Raw genomic sequence first — 19,749 nt, forward strand, 5'->3', positions numbered from 1 at the left:
CTTCTTGGGTGACCCCACCCGCTGATGATCTAGTCAAGCTGATCATTCAATATGCATTGAAGGCTCCTGACAACCTTATAGCCTATTCCCTGGAGACAAGACAAGATTCTTTCAGCCCCAGAGGATCAACCCCATTGGTCTAAGGGTCTAGCAGTGGATGCCATGGTGGTGGCGGTGGCAGGCAAAAAGGAATTCATCGAAGAGAGTTCAACTGTCCTTCCTCCAAACCGAGAGTCCCAGGCGATGGACAGATTTGGAAAGCAGGTCTTTGTTTCATCAACCTTTGCTATTTGGTCCCTGAACTTCTTGGCAGATTTTACTCTAATCCAAAGGGATCTGATAACTGAGCTTTCAGACACCCTTGCAAGAGCAGTGTCTGATGAGGTTCAAGTTAAGGTAGCCTCTCAGCTTGCCACCCTGGAGTCCATGTTGAATTTGTCTATGTGGCTTATTGTGCATACAGCCAAAGGGACATCAAGAGCAGCAAGTACAGGCATTGCCATTAGGTGCCATGCCTGGATGCACTTGTGTAATTTTGCAGACCCCTTCACATCTTCCTTTGTCAACACTCCTGTTGATGCTACCTCATTGTTTGGCCCAAAAGTTAGAGACGCGTTATTCTGGTGTGAAAAGGATGGCAAGATACTTTCTGCTGTGGACATGCATTTTTCCACTCCACAACAACCTTAATCCAGGAATCAGAGGAGTGGAAAACTTTGGTTCATAGGTTGGTACTAGGCTATCAGCCCTAGGGCCTATACAAGCCTAGCCATACCAATTCCCTGGCTATTTCTTCCCACACTATTTACTTCCCTAGACCCCTGTCTAGCAGGGCGACTGACATGATCCCCGGGGTGAATTTCCTTTCTCCCATCGAATCGTCAAGGTTCCTTTTGAAGAGGGCCAAAGAGGCGCTCTGCTTGCCATGTATGGGCAGTCTATTCCAGTCTGGGGAGTCTCTGGGTCAGGAACCTATTCCTCCAGCATGTTTTGTTTATTGTGATGACAAGGTTTAGATCCCTGAAGCATGTGGCTCTGAGGGATTGGGATTTCTTTGTGTAGCATGTCCAACAGCTCTGGGTTTGACATGGCCTTGTATGTTAAGCAGAGATGGTCTCTGAGTAGACGATATGTGACAGAGTGTAGCTAGTGTTTTTTAAGGTGGTCAGCATAGGGCATCTGCTTTAGGCCTGTGATTCTTTTAGTGAGGTATTTCTGCAGACTTTCCAGTTGTTGCAGATGTCTTGAGAGGTACATACCAAATGGGGCGTTGTATTCTATAATGGGTCTAATGAGGGATGAGTATAGTGGGACAATGACCTCCTTTTTCCTGGATGAAAGCCCCCTAGTGATGAGGTGTGCCACATAGAAGGATTTCCTGACTGTTTCGGCGATGTGGTTATCGAAGGTGAGACCACTGTCCACCTGTGTCCCTAAGTCTCTTATCACACTTTTGGTGTTTAGTGTACTGCCATCTATGTGGTAATTCACAGGTACATGTTTTTTTCCCAAATGGGTGTAACTATACATTTCTTGGCATTGAGTTTGAGCCCATGGCTCTGGCACCAAGCATCTGTTTCTGTAAGGCCCTTTTGTAGAGTATCCACATCATTTGGGGATTCAGTAATGACTCCCAGTTTGCAGTCATCTACGAACTTTGTTAGCCAGAGTCCCTTAGTGTTGCCTGTACTTCAGAGTAGTAGATGCCTAACAAGAGCGGTCCCATGACTGAACCCTGAGGTATTCCACTTGTCACTTGTCTAGAGCTGGATTTGGAGTCAGCTACTTTTACAGTTTGGCTTCTGTCAGTAAGCCAGTTGGCAACCCATCGAATGACATAGGGATTAATGCCCAGCTTAGTAAGTTTATCTATGATTCCAGAGTTGGGGATGGTGTCAAAGGCCTTGGCGAGATCCAGATAGGCTGTATGGACCACCTTACCCTCGTCCACGGCTCTGGAGACTGATTCGAAGAAGTCAAACAGGTTCAGGAGACTAGATCGGCACTTCATGAACCAAAACTGGGTGGGGTCCAGTGTTTGAAAGTTGCCAATGTCTTTATAAGTTCCATGATAATACGTTCCATGGCCTTACAGATCAGGCTCATCAGACTGATGAGGCGGTAGTTCCCGGGATCCAAGGTGGATCCCCCCTTGTGGAGTGGGATAACTGTAGCTGTGTGCCACTCAGTGGGCACGAAGCCTGAGGTGAGGGTATGATTAAACATGACACTTATGTTAGGTGCCAGTTCATTTTGTAGTTCATGTAGTACACAGCCCGGGATGCCATCTGGTCCCATGGATGCTGTATTCTTAGCTTTGGAGAGTGCGTTTTTTTTACCTGTGTGGCCATTATTACTGGAATATGGCAATCTTCTGGTATTGAGATGGGCCATTTTATAGGGTGAGAGGGGGGTGAAGTTGGCACTGAATTGATCTGCCAGGATATTGGCAATATCCTTGATCAGTATATTTAATGCCATTCTGTTGTAGCTCAGAACAGATCTGAGCATTGCCATTTAGATTCTTGACATAGTTATAGAATGCCTTGTGGTTGTCTTTGGAATCTTTGGCAATTTTATTTTTGTAACTAGCTTTGGAGGATTTTATGAGGGATCTCAGCTTCTTACTGAGGCTGGTAAGGGAGTTTTTTGCATCCAGGGATTTTTTAGTCTTTTCTGCAACAGTTTCTTTCGTTTGTGGTAAAGTTTGTTTATGGCAAGGGACCACCAGATTGGCTTCCTTTTTTTGGAGGAGAGCATCTTGGTTCTATTTGGGATGGCACGATTCATGCATAAGTGGATGTGCTCGTACAGTGCCTTAGTGTAGGACTCAGCAGTCAAACTTTCAGTTCCCGTCTACATGGGGGTCATGAGGTTTGTCACTTCTGACTTGAGTAGCATGAAGTTGGCTTTGGAGAAGTTTTTTATGGAGGTTTCCTTACTGGGAGGGTGAGGGTGGGATGTGGATGTTAAGGGTGATTAGCTTATGGTCTGTCATGATCAACAAAGGTGTGACCATAGGTGTGGAGCATCGATTTCCCATGTTGGTAATGACCAGGTCCAGGATATTGGAGCCCCTGGTGGGACTATGGATTAGTTGATCCAGGGTATTGGAATTTATGAATTCCAAGAACCGTTGGACAAAGGTGTTGGTACACGAGTAGTTTTCCCAGTTAATGGCAGGGTATTTTAAATCACCTAGTATTAGAGTGTTTGGTTGTATCTTAATATTTTCCAGTAATGTTTAGAAAGGTGTAGTGAGAATCTTGGGGCATGGTGGGGGATCTGTAGCAAGGTACAGTTTGGACTGCAGTCTTACCTAGTGTTAGTTGCACCTGGAGAATTTCAGACTCATTGTGTTGGGCAACTAGCATGGTGGTGTGAATATCCTTGGCGAATATGGACACTCCTCCACCTTTAGTGTGTTTTGATCCTGGTTTGGTGGCTGAAAAGTGTGGTAAGAGTTGTAGCCTGGTATTGCAGGGGTGCTCTCTGGGGCCTTGAAAAAGGTTTTCTAAAAGCGTGTGAGAATGATGTTTATAGCTCTTCTAATGATTTTGCAAAGAAAGACTTGTATTACAATGTTTCACATGCAGAATGGGACACCATTTATTCTTTACAAAGAGATATGAATGTGATTGTGAAACCAGCTGATAAAGGGGGAGGGATTGTCTTGTTGGATTATGATATGTATCATACTTGTATGGTGAATATGCTAAAAGATGAAGCCACATACACTAAAATTGAACACTCTGACTTAAATAGATTTATATATGAAGTTCATCAAGAGCTTTATGATTTTCTGATGTGTCGCCAAATTAATCATGATTTATACTCTTACTTTTTAGTTGAGCAACCTAGGATACCTTACATAACAGGGTTACCCAAGGTTCATAAGAATATGATACCATCTCCTTTATGCCCCATTGTTGTAAGTAATGGTTGGATCACTGAAACTATGTCCGTGTTTATTGAAAAGAAACTTAGACCTATAGTTAGTAACATTCCTTCCATTCTTAAGGACTCATATCAGTTATTAGAAATTCTAACACACTTTGATGGAGGTCTCCCTGGAGATTGTTTATTAATTACCATGGATATGAAAAGTCTTTTTACTTCTATCCCGAACAACTATGGATGTGAAGCAATTAGACATCTTATTAATGATAGTGGATCCTTTAATAATGATGACCAAATTCTTCTTAATGCTGTTTTACAGCTTGTACTTAATAATGTCTTTCTATATGGTAAGGAACTTTTTTTACAACAGTGGGGAGTGGCCATGGGCACTCCTTGCGCAAACACTTATGCGAACCTTGTTGTTCACTATTGGGAAAACACATACCTTTTTAACAACCCCCTTTTTAAAAAAATGTTACTCTATAAGCGTTTTGTAGACGATGTCCTTATCTTCTGGAAGGGGTCCATAGAAGAATTCAAACTCTTTGTTACATATTTAGAATCTACTACCTCCTTTTTTAGATTTACGATGGAGTATTCTGACACTGATAGACTTTCTAGACTTTACGATTACAAAAGATACATTGGGTCTCCTACATACTTCTATATACAGGAAACCGTGTTTGAAAAACACGCTTTTAGAGTTTAACAGCATGCACCCGAGACATGTCTTCAGAAATATTATAAAAAGTCAGTTTATGAGGGTGCAGAAAATATGTAGTGACCCCGAAGATTTGTCTACACAACTAATGGGCTTAGAACATTTATTTATAAACAGAGGTTATGATCAATCATTAATTGATTCTGTTAAACAGTCCTTAAAGATAACTGAGACACCATATGAAGGCACTATGCGACGACATATGTCACATTATAATGGAAAACTTAATAAATATGAAATAACTTTTCAGACTAGGTCTACTAGCGATAATAAATACATTATTAATATTATTAAAAAGAATTGGCATATTTTACAAACTGACACAGACATTAAAAAATGTATAGGAGAAAGACCTGTGTTTGTGTATAAAAATAGCAAGAATTTGAAAAGGCAATTATGCATTGAGAAGTTTAGGGAAGTTGATTCACCAGTTTATCCCTAGGTCTCTAGTTCATATAACAGGAACTTATCCATGCAATGCTTGCAATATGTGTCCATATATCTCTAAGGAACAAGAATTCAAACATCCTTTTATGAACCTTTATTTTAGACCTAGATTTAAAGGTACCTGTAATAGCTCTAACTTGATATATCTCGCAGACTGTTGTCATTGCAATGTGTTTTATATAGGCATGACAACAAGAATGCTAAAAGAGAGAATTTATAATCATTTACATGACATAAAAAAGAATGATGTGAAGAATGCATTATTTAAACATATAAAGGACAATGTTGGACACACTTTTAGGTTTAGGATACTACAGGTCACCAAATCCAATGTACGTAAAGGTGATATATTCAATGAATTGGAAAATGTAGAACTATCTTGGATACTACGCTTTAAAGCACAACACCCACCTGGCCTCAATCAATACATTAGTATAAGATCTACACTTAAGAAACGTAGTTTGAAATAAATACCTAATATATATTTTTAATATATGGGATTTTATAGTGTCCCCTGATTTATAATCTGTAGGTATTGCACAATGTGATATATACATATACATATGCTTTAGATAGGAATTTTTAACTCGTATTTCTTATTTAATATTTTATATACATTATATTTTTATATTGTATATTTTATGACATGATATATTTCATGACCTCATTTTTTGATATTGTACATAATGTTTTGATAGTGAGTTAATACTTTACAGAATGGTTCTTCTGAAATGTATATCATTTAAATGTTTAATCTATCAACTGATATATTAGCTATTGTTACTTCAACATTTTATTAGCTTATCAAGTTTATTTTATATTAGTGATAGATCTAATATTTTAACCTTTATTTTTTCATTATTTATATTTCTTATTGTTTTTATACATACGGATTCACATTTTTTATTATATATGAAAATGGTCTCATTCCTTAGTGTCACCTAATATAGAAGCCTATATATATTCAGTTTACTATAAACTATTATAATAATGAATTTATTGTTCTTATATTTGATTCAGATATAGACACATATATATTTTGCTTCACTTTTTGAGACTTGCTTCAAAAAGATTCTTATGGTATTTTTTTGGATTTATATATTGTTTTTGGTAGCTAAAAGCATATATTTTGATTTATTGGTTTAAATGAATATTTATATAATATACATATTCTTTTAACATTTTTATTTTTATTATATACCATATATTTATGCTTTCTGCAATTTTAAATAAACTGCATAGGTTTATTTATTTATATACTTTTGCAAGTCCTTTATACATATTTTTACACATTGATTCTGATTTAATTTGATTTATATATTATAACAGGATCAAGTAAATAATTCCTTGCTGAACACGCAGTTTATGCTCATGGAGCTATACACCTTTTAGCTGTCTTTAGCCATTTTAATTGAATTATTGATTTATTTAGTTAATTGACACTTGTTAAGCTTGATGTCTTTTGTATAAAAGAAGTGCTTTTTCAATGTAAAAATTGATCTGAAGAAGCGTACTGGGTCTGGTACGCGAAAGCGCTTATCCATCTTGTTCTTTTCTAATAAAGGAAGATTTTACAGCATCATGGTGGTCTTCTATCTGGTGTTTTTATCTATCTACATTGCTACTATTTTCGACAGAGGAGACCTTTGGAAGTTCAGCTGACTTGGTGTTTTTTTGGCCTTGAAAAAGGTCTCAGTTACTGCACAGATATCGTTGTTCTCCATGTTTAGGAGTGCCTCGAGAGAGAGTGCATTTTGAGATTTAGACTTCTAGCGTTGAGTAGCATTACCTTCAGATTTTGCATGATTGTACCTGTTACAGTGGTGGTTTTGTCCTTTGAACTTTGCATAAAAAAGGCACTATAGGGGTGGCAAGAGTCTTAGCCAGTAACTTGAATCCCAGGGGCGGCAGGTGCAGACTGTCTCTGGCAAAGCATCGTGGTCTGTCGAGCATGTCGTCCCAGGCAGATAGATACTGGATCCCCTGTGAATGACACCAGAGGCTTAGCCAATTGTTTGTCAATCATTTTGTCCTTATAATGTGATATCATTCTGGGCGAAAGCAGGATGCTACTTAGGGCTAGGGTTATACCTGACTGGGCCACATGATCTGAGAGCTCTTCCATGTCTCTTTTCATGTAGTCCAGGGAGGTACATCTCAAGTCATTCACTCCAACATGGACAATGACAGAGTCATATTTGTACTTGTTGTGGAGTGACTTGAGTGCATGTGTTATGTGGTGGATCCTGGCACCTGACAGGCAACTGACTGTAATTTTCTCCTTGTTCAGCCTGGTGAGTGGGATGGGACATCAGTGTGCCTGAGTATAGAGTCAGCAATGACTAAAGTGTTAGGTACATTGTCTTGCCTTAGGGGCTGTTGCTGGGTGGCACACTAGTGTTGTGAGCTATGTGACACTTTGGTTGTGATTGGTGTTTGTTTGCATTTCGGCTTAGGAGGTCCTTGTTGCTTCGGCAGGTTACAGTTAAGGGCCTCCGCATATGTGGATTTAGTGTTGCTATGTGTGGGTGTTGGTGGTGTGGGTTTAGAAGGACTATGTGTTGCTTGAGGTGTAGTGTAGGTGTTAACCTTCTCCTCTTGACTGTCTAGCACATTCTTGGGTGGAGAGAGCTTTGCTTCCAGTTTGGCTATGTAAGTGCATCTCTCACAGGTTGTAGTGTTGGGTGGTAGGAGGAGAGGGTTGTCTATGTACATGAGGCAATTACTGCATTGCCCCAGTAAGCCCAGATTCACCAGGTGGACAGGAGAAATCACCGGAAGCTGACCCTTGGACATGCCTGGTTTGGTACTTTTTTGTAAAGTACAGGAGCTGTTTTCCCTTACCTTAGCAAGGTACTTTGCAGTTATAGGCTGTTTAGTGCCTATGATTAATTTCTCCTTATTAACAGAGAGAGTTGAGTGCTTGTATTAGTTTAAGGCTTCCTAGTGCTTTCCAGTAGGTATTACAGCAAGTGCTAGTCACAGGGATGCTTAAAGGTAAGATGAAAAAAAATGGTTTATCTTAAACACTGCAGTGTGCATTAGAGAAGTTAGATGTGAAAGTAGGTAACTTAAGTTTTACCTTTCTAAAAAGTTAAGTTTTAGTGGAGAGTCACTATTTTTAAAACAGCAAGATAGATTGAAAGGGGGTGATCACTTTTATATTCTGGTACTATAGAATACACTAGGATGGCCAATACATTTAAATAGTTGAAGGGAAGTAATGTCACAAAACTCAAGAAGTCTCAAGGGTCTTTTTTGGCGAGTATTCCCCTGGGGCAGAGGGGGGACTCTTCTGGAAAACGCCTCTCCTGTGGCAGAGGAGGTCCACTTAACCAGGGTTCCAGAGATTCATTTTCTGGACAACCCTACGAGTACTCCTGAACAGAGGCCTAATGGATTATCTCTTTAAGTAGTCAGGGGAAGATTTTCTCTCCACCTCTCAGGCTGGCACACAATAACATCAGATTCCTGGGTGCAGACAGTAATTACCCGAGGTTACCGCATTCCCTTCAGTCTTTTCCCAAACCCCAAAGGTGAATCCCCAATTTTCTACCCAGTCAGAGGAATCTAGCAGCACTGCAAGTTCAAAAGCTGCTTCAAAAAAAAAGACATCCAACCAGTGCCTGATGGATTATCTCTGAAAGTAGTCGGGGGAAGATTTTCTCTCCACCTCTCAGGCTGGCACACAACATCAGATTCCTGGGTGCAGACAGTAATTACCAGAGGTTACCGCATTCCCTTCAGTCTTTTTCCCAAACCCCAAAGGTGAATCCCCAATGTTCCACCCAGTCAGAGGAATCTAGCAGCACTGCAAGTTCAAAAGCTGCTTCAAAAAAGGAGAGTCATCCAACCAGTGCCACCAGACCAGATAGGATCCGGATTCTGCTTAAGATTCATTTTGTGCCAAAAAAGATGGGACTGGAGGCCAATCTTGGATCTCAGTCTATTGAACAAATTTGTGTGACGGGCAAAATTCTGGATGGTCATGGTTCAATCTGTCCTTCCCTTTCTAGAGAAGGACAATTGGATGTGCTCTATAGATCTTCAGGATGTGAATTAACACACAAAGATGGACAAGTGCCCCAGAAGATTTCTCCGCTTCCGGCTAAGAGTGAGTCATTACCAATTTCAAGCACTGCCCTTTGGCCTCACCACAGCCCTCAGGGTGTTCAGCAAATGCATGGTAGTCATAGCAGCTCACTTGAGACTACAGGGGTTTCGTGAGTTTCCAAGTTTAGATGACTGGCTCCTCACCGCTCCCTCCAGGCATCTACTGCTTTGCGCCATATACTTTGCTCTACATCTTGCTGAAACTTTAGGCATTTCAGTCAGCAAAGAAAAGTCACAGCTGTTTCCCCCACAGGATCTGGAATTTTATCGGAGCAAAACTAAATACAATATCCTGTGCAGCCTCATTTCCTCATCACAGGTTTCTAAAGCTAAGATTGCAACTAAAAATTATCCTCTCCCAAGACAAAGTTCCTACCCGTCTGGTACTACAACTTGGATCCATGGCTGCAACAATAACTTTAGCTCCCCTAGTGAGGTATCACATGAGGCATCTTCAATGGATCTCGGCGTCACAGTGGTCACTTCTGACACACCCCATGACCCATCCAGTCGTGATAACAAATCACTGCAAAAACGATTTATCTTAGTGGATGAAGATGGACTAAATATCAAATGATGGCTCTCCACCTCCCACTTGCCCGTAGCCCCTAGACTTCTAAAAAAACACCACAGAGATTGAAACAATTGTATTAGTAATTACTCACTCTTGGTTATAAGATGTAATTTCCAAAGTATGCTCAACTAATAAAGAACTCCTGTATTATTTTATCTTGTTATTGCTATCTGTTGTATTGCATGCTAAGTATGCTCTACGGTATTGAGCCCATGTATGATTTATCTGGTGAATGTGTATCCATTGTATTTTACTGCTATTGGAGATTTTCTCCCCGGGCCTCTGCTGAAAATGGACCTGTGTCCATTCAGACCTTCCCGGTAAACAAATGTAAAATAAAAAAATAAATGAAGCCAGAAGAAAATTTATGGTGCCGTCCCTTCCCCCCCTCTCAGCCCAAGGCCGTAGTGACCATGGACACTTCCCAGATAGGGTGGGGGGGGGAATTTTCTGGGAAAGACTGTCCAAGGCACTTGGTCCCCACAAGAGGCCAATGGGCAGATCAATGTCTTAGAAATAAAGGCAGTTCTTTTAGCATTGCAAACATTTCACTCTGCCTTTCCTTCAGGGACAATTGCTATCCAATCAGACAACATACCCTTAGTTTGGTATATCAGATGGGGGAAGCAGATCCTGCCCCCTATGTCGGGAAGCCCTAAGAGTTTGGCAATGGGCAATCCAACCGCTTTCTGATGTCAACTCATATCCTGGGGAACTGCAACATGATTGCGGACAAACTGAGCAGGTGTGTCCTTTTGCCTCATGAGTGGTCTCTCAGTCCCAATGTAGAGATGAAGATCATTTGTCAGTTGGGTCAGCCTTGCTGCGATCTGTTCACCTCTCCCATAAACCACAAATGCAGCAGCTAATTTGCCCTAATTCTGCCTCACGGGGAGTCCCCAGGAGATGCATGTCTTTACGATTAGCCCTCGGGACTTCTGTATGCCTATCCCCCAATTTCACCAATTCCCCAGTTTCTGAGGAAAGGCCAGTGGTTGAGAAGCAAAGTGATTCTCATTGCACCTTACTGGCCCTATCAGGTCTGGTTTCCCTTTCTTTGACCTCACCTGGTTCACCGCCCGTGGACTCTGGATCCAACTCTGGACCTGTTGTCTCATCCTCAGGGCTTGGTGCATCCCATCCTTCAGCATCTAAAGCTGACAGCTTGTTTTTTCCAGTTCCAGTAATTGCCAGGCAGAACAACTTGTCCTTCCCATTACAGAAGATACTTCTGGCTTCACGTAAGCCGTCCACCAGAAAAATTTACCTAAATAAGTGGAAAAGACTCACTATTTGGACGTGTACAAACTGCATTGATCCTTTCTCGGCACCAGTTGATAAGTTCTTGGAATACTTAGCCATCTTATTTCAGTTGGGGGCCACAACTCCTCAACTTCTACCATTAGAGTTCATCTAGCTGCCATTTCAAATTTTCATAACGGTTTTGATGATCATTCCTTGATGTCTCATCATCTGTGCAAAGTCTTTCTTAAAGGCACTTAGCATTTAACCCTCCCCCCCCCTTTCAGAGATCCGGTAGTGCCTTGGGATTTGACCTTAGTTTAACAATTCCTAGTTTATCAGCCCTTTGAGTCAGCAGCCACTCGTGACCTCGTTTATCTTGGAAGGCACTGTTCCTAGTGGCTGTCATGTCTGCTAGGTGAATTTCAGAGTTACAGGCTTTGTGTGTGAATCATCCTTATATAATCTTCCACAAAGAAAGAGCATTACTCAAAACCAATCCCTCCTTCCTTCCAAAAGTTGTATCAGAGTCCAATATCAACCACACCATAGACTTACCAGTCTTCTTTCCAAATTTTTCAAACAGAGGAGAGTACTACTTGCATATGTTGGACGTCCACTGGCACTTACGTTTTTAATTGGACAGAACAAAATCCTCAGGAAAATAAGACCAACTATTTCTATCCTTTTCAGGCACCAGATTGGGCAAACCTGTTTCAAAGGTCACCTTATCGAAATGGTTAAGAGACTGCATTACTTTTATATGCAACCAGAATAAATTCAAACTATCAGCAAAAGTTAAAGCTCATTCTACAAGAGCTACTTCCACTTCAGCGGGTCTTCCATTCCAGAGCTTCTATGGAAGACATATGTACAGTTGCAATTGGGGCTACTCTTCATGTCTTTATTAGAAATTGGACATGGTCTCCAGGGGAAGGGATCCTTCGGCTCTATGGTGCTCAGAAATATTAGGGCTGCTCAGGATCTAAAGTAGCTGGGGACTCTGTCCCATCAGTCAGGAATGAATAAAGATTGACAACATCGAAAATAAAGAAGTTATGTTCTTACCATAACTTTCCATTTGTGTTGCCGATCTTCATTCATTCTTGACATCTCACCCTCCTGCCCTCCCCTAGAGACTCCTGGCGGTTCGGAACTAGTCCTGGTGTTGTTATAGGGTTGTTGCTCAGACAGAGCTTCCATATTTTCTTATTGATAGGCAAACTCGATCTGAGGTAATGGGAAGAGAGGCAGTATGGGTAGTCTTAGTTCGAGAGATTTTAGCTAGTGTGAGCTTTGTATAATGGCTGAGTCAGTTCTGAGGATTCAGAAACGAACCCATCGGTCAAGAATGAATGAAGATCGACAACACAGATGGAATGTTATGATAAGAACATAGCTTCTTTTTCTGGAGTTCCTTGTTTCCTGCATGTCATTTACCTTTATGAATTCTAATTCTTCTTTCCACTGCTTATTAACTAATCTAGGTCCTGAAAGTAATTAAAAGATGTTCTTTGTGTTTCATTGTTGCAGTCATCCCTGCTGTGGTAGCCCTCGGCTGGCCTGAATACCAGAGTCCATGTTTTTCTGCATCAGCTGCTGTCGCTTGCTGACTGACGTCAGTGCTATAAAGCAAGGCAGCCAATGCCATTACATCAGTCTTTCTTGCCGTGGAGCCCGTAGCAGAAACAGTTCGCAAGAGTGCCGGTCAGTCACTACCAGAGTTTGATTTACAGCTGAAAATGTCTAAAGCTAAGTACCCCGTTGGGGATCCTTTTTTCTTTAACTAACCGATGTCCGAAAAAGTGAATAATTGTCTCGCCTATGGAAAGCGAATCCCGCACCTAGACTCCCATTCGTACTGTATCACTTCTTTAGGCCCAGACAACGACGTTCGCCGTTGCCAGTTCTGTGCCCTCTTTAATGTGAGAACCATTCATCGTAGAGCTGTTATTGTAGCCAGGTATTTTCATCTGCCATCTTTGCATTCTGAAATGGTGTCCATCAGCCAACCATCCGTAGACATTTTGAAAAAACTTAGACAAAGATAGAGACAGACCAAACAAGGCTAAGCCTTCTGATGACTCCACTGCTAAGCAGGTCGTCAGTTCTCCGGAATTCAGTGAGGCACTTTCGCAGCCCCTGATGCCTGATCCAGTAACTTTGTAGGCCTCTACCAAGACTCTTTCAGAGTCCGGTTGTTGTTGCCTTTCGGCTTTTCTATTTAGGGGTCGCCACAGCGGAACTCCGGTCCGCTAAGGATTGGCAGTAGATTTTTTTTTACGGTGCCAAGTTGCCAGCTCAACGCCCAACCTTCAACGAAGAAACGCCCATTCACACATGACTTTCGGAATGCCACTCGACCCGTGGGGAGGACATGCAGACTCCACACAGAAGGCACTCTTAGCACTCCAGCCGAGAATTGAATGGGAGGACCTCTTGCTGTGAGGCAACAACGCTACCACTGCACCACCGGGGATCTCACTCTTTCATATGCCGCAGAAATCGTCTTTGTCTTCTGAGCCTTTGGTTGTCTATGCCTCAGTTGGGTCCAGAGCCGCAACACAGTTTCGAGCTTCCGAGGAGGTTTTTCGCTCTACCGAATCTAGACTAAAATTGATGTCTTCTCTTCCAACTACTGTTTCTCTCAGACCGATGGATACCCTTAGGCCTAGAAGCAGGGCCACTCCTAGGAAATCTACCTCTAGTCACCATCTTTCTCCTGCCCCTTCACCCCAACCTGAAATGTTTAAAATGGCGGAGGATCTTATTTCCCTTATCAGGGGCAGTCAGGCCACAACCTCTAAAAGGAAAAGAGACCTTTCTCCTGAAGTACTGACAGAACAGGATTCTGTGGAGTCTGATTATTAATATTTTGAAGAGGAACAACAACCTCTGACTGCTTATGAGGATTCAGATGCAGAAGAATCCATTCCTTCTACCTCTCCACCTGAAGATCTTTCATTTGGGGAAACCCTTCACACCCTCAGGGAACACTTCCACTGGGAACCCCAGGATTTCCCTCAGTCTAAGAAAAGACTAAGAGAGTTTCTAGACCTGCCCATGCACAGACCCTTGGCCAACTCCACTATCTTGGAGGTGGTGGATGATGTCTTCCATTAATCCAGCTTATCTCCTGGTGCCCTACCACCTGCTTCCAGTAAACCTGACAGGTATTACAGAGTACCGGATTCTCACAAATACCTGTACAGAAATCCTGCTGCAGACCCAGAGGTCATTACACAGGGACCTAAAGGAGCCAAGGCTAGTTCTGCAAAGAATCCTATCCCTTCTGACAAGGATTCCAGAGCTCTGGACAGATGGGGTAAAAAGTATACACCTCTGCAATCTTAGCTATCAGAGCACTCAACTGTCAGTTCCATATGTTAAAATATCAACACCACACTTTGGAACTTTTAAAGCAAAAGATTGCAACCTTTCCTGACTGTGCCAATTCGAAAGAGTTAGCAGATTTACTGCACTCTACTTGTCAAGTGACCAAACACTCATTACACTGTGGATATGACACCCTAGAAGCCTCAAGCAGGGAAGCAGTGTCAGGATCTGTCATTAGGAGACATGCATGGTTGCAGGAACAACCTCTCCCTGATAATTTCAAATCTAAATTGATTGATGCACCCTTGGATAAGGACCATTTATTTGGAGTGAAAGCAGAAGAGGTGCTTAAAAAGATGGAAGACAAAGCAAAATCTATGCAAACAGTGAAAGATTTCTTTCAGGTACAACCTCCTAGGTTCAGCAGGAATTTTCCCTCAAACCACTGGTCCTTTCCTGCACCTAGCAGACAGGGGCAAAGTAAGCCCCACAGGGACAGACTACCCAGACGCCTATCCCAGGGACAGCAGAGAACCAAACAGTGGACCACTTACACTTCAAAGGCAGGGAGTTCTAAGCCATCCAGCTATGGCAAAAACTCTCGACTCCCTGTTCCCCCTCTGCCCTCTTTTCACTCGCCGAAAACTAGGAGGAAGGCTCTCCCTCTACAAAGAAAATTGGCTTTCTGTAACAAAGGACCAATGGGTCTTAAAGATCATTTTTCAGGGATACAAATTCTCCTTCAATGAACTCCCAATCCCAAGAGTGTACCCAGACCTACCTCTAAATCAGTGGGCAGAGGCATTGAATCAAGTCCAAGCTCCCATATCCCAAGGGGCAGTAGAACCTGTCCCCCCAGATCAAACAGGCAAAGGCATTTATTCCAGACTTTTCCTTGTTCCCAGAAAAGAGGGCACTTAGTGCCCCATCGTGGATCTGACCATTCTGAACACCTCCCTGGTGGTCCCCAATGTCAAAATGCTAACTTTGCAGCAGCTGCTGCGTATGCTGACAAAAACTGCCTGGTTAGTTACCCTAGATCTAAAAGATGCCTACCTCCACATCCCCATAAGGGAATCCTGCAGGAAATTCCTTCGCTTCAGAACAGGGTCACTACACTTTTAGTTCTCTGCACTGCCCTTTGGCTTATCTACTGCTCCCAGGGTATTCTCCAAATGCTTAGCCTCAGCCATAGCCTTGTGCAGACAGAAAATATATAGATTTACCCTTATCTGGATGACTGCCTCATTCAGGCAGAGTGCAAAGAAAAGCTATTTAAGGACCTCCTCTTTGTCAAAACCCTCCTAACCTCCTTAGGGTACACCATCAACGAGAAGAAATCAAAGCAAACACCCTCCACGAAGATCATTTTCTTGGGAGCACTGCTGGACACAGCATCCCAAATGGCCCTCCTATCCCCAGAAAAGCAGAGCTTCCTACCTCTCTACTTTACCCAGCTGGCTTCCAGAGGTCACCTTACTCTGGGGAAGTTCTTGCAAGCCTTGGGGTACAGGGCATCTTGCATCCTTCTAATTTCTCTGGCCAGGCTTCACATGAGAAAACTTAAGTGGTATCTAAAGAACCTTTGATGTCAGCACTCTCAACCTCTAGAGACCTCTCTCCCTCTGATCTGCTGTATAAGGGCTGAGTTCCTATGGTGACAGGGGCCTGTGCCAAGAACAACAGTCTTCCATTCACCCTCCGCCCAACTGGGCAGACCATTACTACCGATGCCTCAGACATTGCTTGGGGCACTCAACTAGAAGGCAGGGGCACCCAGGGTTTTTGGGATGCCCAGCACTTGCCCTTACTCATCATCCAGAAGGAAATGATGGCAGTACAAAAGGCTCTGACATCCTTCAAACCCCATCTCAAGCCAGGGGTTCTCCTTATCAAAACAGACAACACACAGTAATGTGGTACATCAACAAACAGGGAGGGACCCAATCTTACCCTCTGTGCAGGCTAGCCATGAACCTCTGGCTGACAGCCTCTTCCATGGGATTACACCTAATAGCCCAATTACCTACCAGGGATCTACAACACCCTGTCAGACCACTTAAGCAGAAACTTACTGGACCCCCATGAATGGCAGCTTCGCAGAAAAATCTTTTTACAAATCACTCAGGTGGTGGATCTATTTGCTTTGCATCTCAACCATCAGCTGAAAATATTCTGTACCAGAGAACATCACCACCTAGCATGGAAGGTGGATGCCTTGACCTTCCCCTGGAACTCCCTCTTTGTGTACGCATTCCCTCCTCTGCCTCTTATCCCCAAGGTACTAATCAAAATAAGGGAGAAGAGACCAAAGGCCATCTTCATTGCTCCAGATTGGCCCAGGCAACACTGGTGCTCCTTTCGGTGCAGCCTGACATTACAACCTCCCAGGCAGCTTCACCTGATCTCAGACCTCTTGACTCAGGTGGGAGGGGAATACTGCATGCAGACTTGCAGACTCTCAAACTATCAGCATGGCTAATACTCTAAAGACAAGTAAGGGGCCCCTGTTCAGCAAACAGGTGCTAGACATTATCACAGCGACCAGAAGGCCCAGCACCAGAAAATCTTGCACAGGAAAATGGAAAAGATTCTGCTCCTTGAGCCAGTCCAGAGGGGGCAATACCTCACAACCTTCCATCCCTCTTATCATGGTCTACCTAGCAGAGCTACTTAATAGTGGCCCCTCCTTCTCCTCCATTAAAATTCACGCTTCAGCCATTTCAGCTCATTTTGATACAGATCATCCCCTGTTCTCCCATCTTTTGATTAAACAATTCTTCAGAGGGGCTTCTAATATCAGACCTCCCAGAAGGCCACCCACTACAGCCTGGGACCTGAATTATGTTTTGAAAAAACTAACCTTACCACCATTTGAACCTCCTGCTTCAGCAGAACTAAGATACCTCTCCAGGAAGACTGCTATTCTCATAGCTATCACCTCAGCCAGAAGGATTTCAGAACTTCAGGCACTGATGGCCATTGAACCCTTCATCATTTTCCATGCAGACAGGGTCTCCCTGTGGACTAACCCCTCCTTTATGCTCAAGGTGGTATCTAATGTGACTCTCAACCAGGCCATACATCTACCCACCTTCTTTCCTAACCCTCAAAACAAGGGGGGAAAGAATTTTGCACTCACTAGACATGCACAGACAGCTCAAATACTATCTGGACCATACTTAACCCTTCAGGAAAACAGACCAGCTACTTGTCAGCTTTGCCCCAGGGGCAAAGGGGAAGCCCATTTCCAAATGGATATCACACTGTATCTATTTCTTCTACAGATTACATGGGAACCCCCCCTAAGTATATTCGATCCCATTCCACTAGGGCAGCTTCCACTTCTACAGCATTCCCCAGAGCAGTTCCCACCAGGGACATCCTGGGCTTCTGTCCGGACCTTTGCCACTTACCTCTTTTTTTCTAAGGCTAGGGCAGGTTTTGCCTCTGCAGTTCTGCAGGGCATGCTGACCCATGCCTAGGTTTATTGCTAATCCTACCACCCCTCTCCTCAGCTTTGGAAATCATCACACAGGTGATGACTGCAACAGTGAAACACGAGGAACATAGTACAGTTGTGTACACTTACCATAAATGTAGATGTTCTAGTGTATTCACTGTTGCAGTCCTGGTTTCCCTCCCTCATTCCCCATATATCTTCTTTTTCGAGGTTAGTTTACTGTGCCTCTGTCTAACAGTGGCACAGAAGTGATACCCGGGGTAAACCTACGATCTCCCATCCACTCATTAAGATTCCTCTTGAAGAGAGTCAATGAGGGACTCTGCCTAACCTGGACTGGGATTTTATTCCAGAGTGAAGGGAGCCTCTGGGTTATGAATCTGTCCCTCCAGCATGTCCTATTTATTTCAGTGCTGAGGTTCAAGTCTCTCAAGGGTGTAGCTCGATGGGATTTGGATTTTCTGAGGTGCAGCATGTCCATTAATTCCGGGTTGGACATGGCTTTATACGTCAGGCACAGATCGCCTCTGAGCAGGCGGTATGCCACTGAGCAGAGCTGGAGTTTCTTTAACCAGGAAGCATATGGCATCTGTTTGAGCCCTTTGATCCTCTTGGTGAGATACTTTTGGGGTCTTTCCAGTTGCTGCAGGGGTCTGGTAAGGTACATCCCAAAAGGGGCATTGTACTCAATTATGGGCCTGATGAGGGATGAGTAAAGAGGCACGATGACCTCCCCTGATCTAGATGTGAATCCCTTCATGATTAGGTGGGATATATAAAATGTTTTTCTAACCACTTTGGCCACGTGGTTGTCAAATGAGAGATTGCTATCAACTTGGGTCCCCAGGTCCCTAATTACTTCTTCTGTACTTAATGGATTACCACCTATGTGGTAATTTGTGGGCACTTTGTTTTTGCCAAAGGGGATGACTATACACTTTTTGGCGTTTAGCTTGAGGCCATGGCTCTGGCACGAGTTGTCTGTTTCTATGAGGCCCTTTTGGAGGATGCTTGTGTCAGCTGGAGAGTTGATTATGGTGCCCAGTTTGCAGTCATCTGTGAACTTGGTCAGCCACAGTCCTTCCGTGTTGGCCTGTACCTCCGAGAAATATATACCGAACAAGAGAGGTCCCAGGACTGAGCCTTGTGGGATGCCACTTGTAACTGGTTTGGAGTCTGACATGGCTCCAGCAATTCTAACCACGTGGGTTCTGTCCTTGAGCCAGTTTGCAACCCATCTAGTGACATAGGGGTTTATATTTAAGCTGGTGAGCTCATCTATAATGCCCGAGTGGGGTATTGTATCAAAGGCTTTTGTGAGGTCCAGGTAGGCTGTGTGGACCACCTTCCCCTCGTCAATGGCCTTGGTGACTGTTTCAAAGAAATCAACCAGGTTTAAGAGGCAGGATCTGCCCTAAACAAAGCCGAACTGGGTAGGATCCAGTGTTTGTAGGTCCCCAATATCTTTATTTATGAGGTCCATGATCCTTTCCATAGCTTTGCAGACCAAGCTAATCAGGCTTATGGGGCGATAGTTTCCAGGATCCGTTGAGGCACCACCTTTGTGGAGAGGGACCACTGTTGCTGTACGCCACTCTTTGGGTACATATCCTGGAGTAAGGCTGAGATTGAACAGTAGTTTTATGTAGGACGCAGCCCGGGACACCATCTGGTCCCATTGATGCTGTGTTTTTTGCTTTGGAGAGGGCAGCTCTTACCTGAGCATCTGAGATGTCAGGGGGGCAGCACTCTGCTGGGATAGATATTTGCCCTTTCTTTTTCAGGCTGCCGCTACTGTGACCCAGCCAGAGGCTAGTATTGCATCTGACTCTCAAACATCTGATATGATTGAACAAACTGATATGGTTGGGTGGCACCTGGACTCATAATTTCTGAAGTACTAGAGGGCATCCCTCAAATCTTGTTTCACGAAGAGGCGCCTGGGTCTTTGAG

This window comes from Protopterus annectens, chromosome 8.part1 (assembly GCF_019279795.1).
Source record: "Protopterus annectens isolate FY-2018-M chromosome 8.part1, PAN1.0, whole genome shotgun sequence".
NCBI classification, from domain to species: domain Eukaryota; kingdom Metazoa; phylum Chordata; order Ceratodontiformes; family Protopteridae; genus Protopterus; species Protopterus annectens.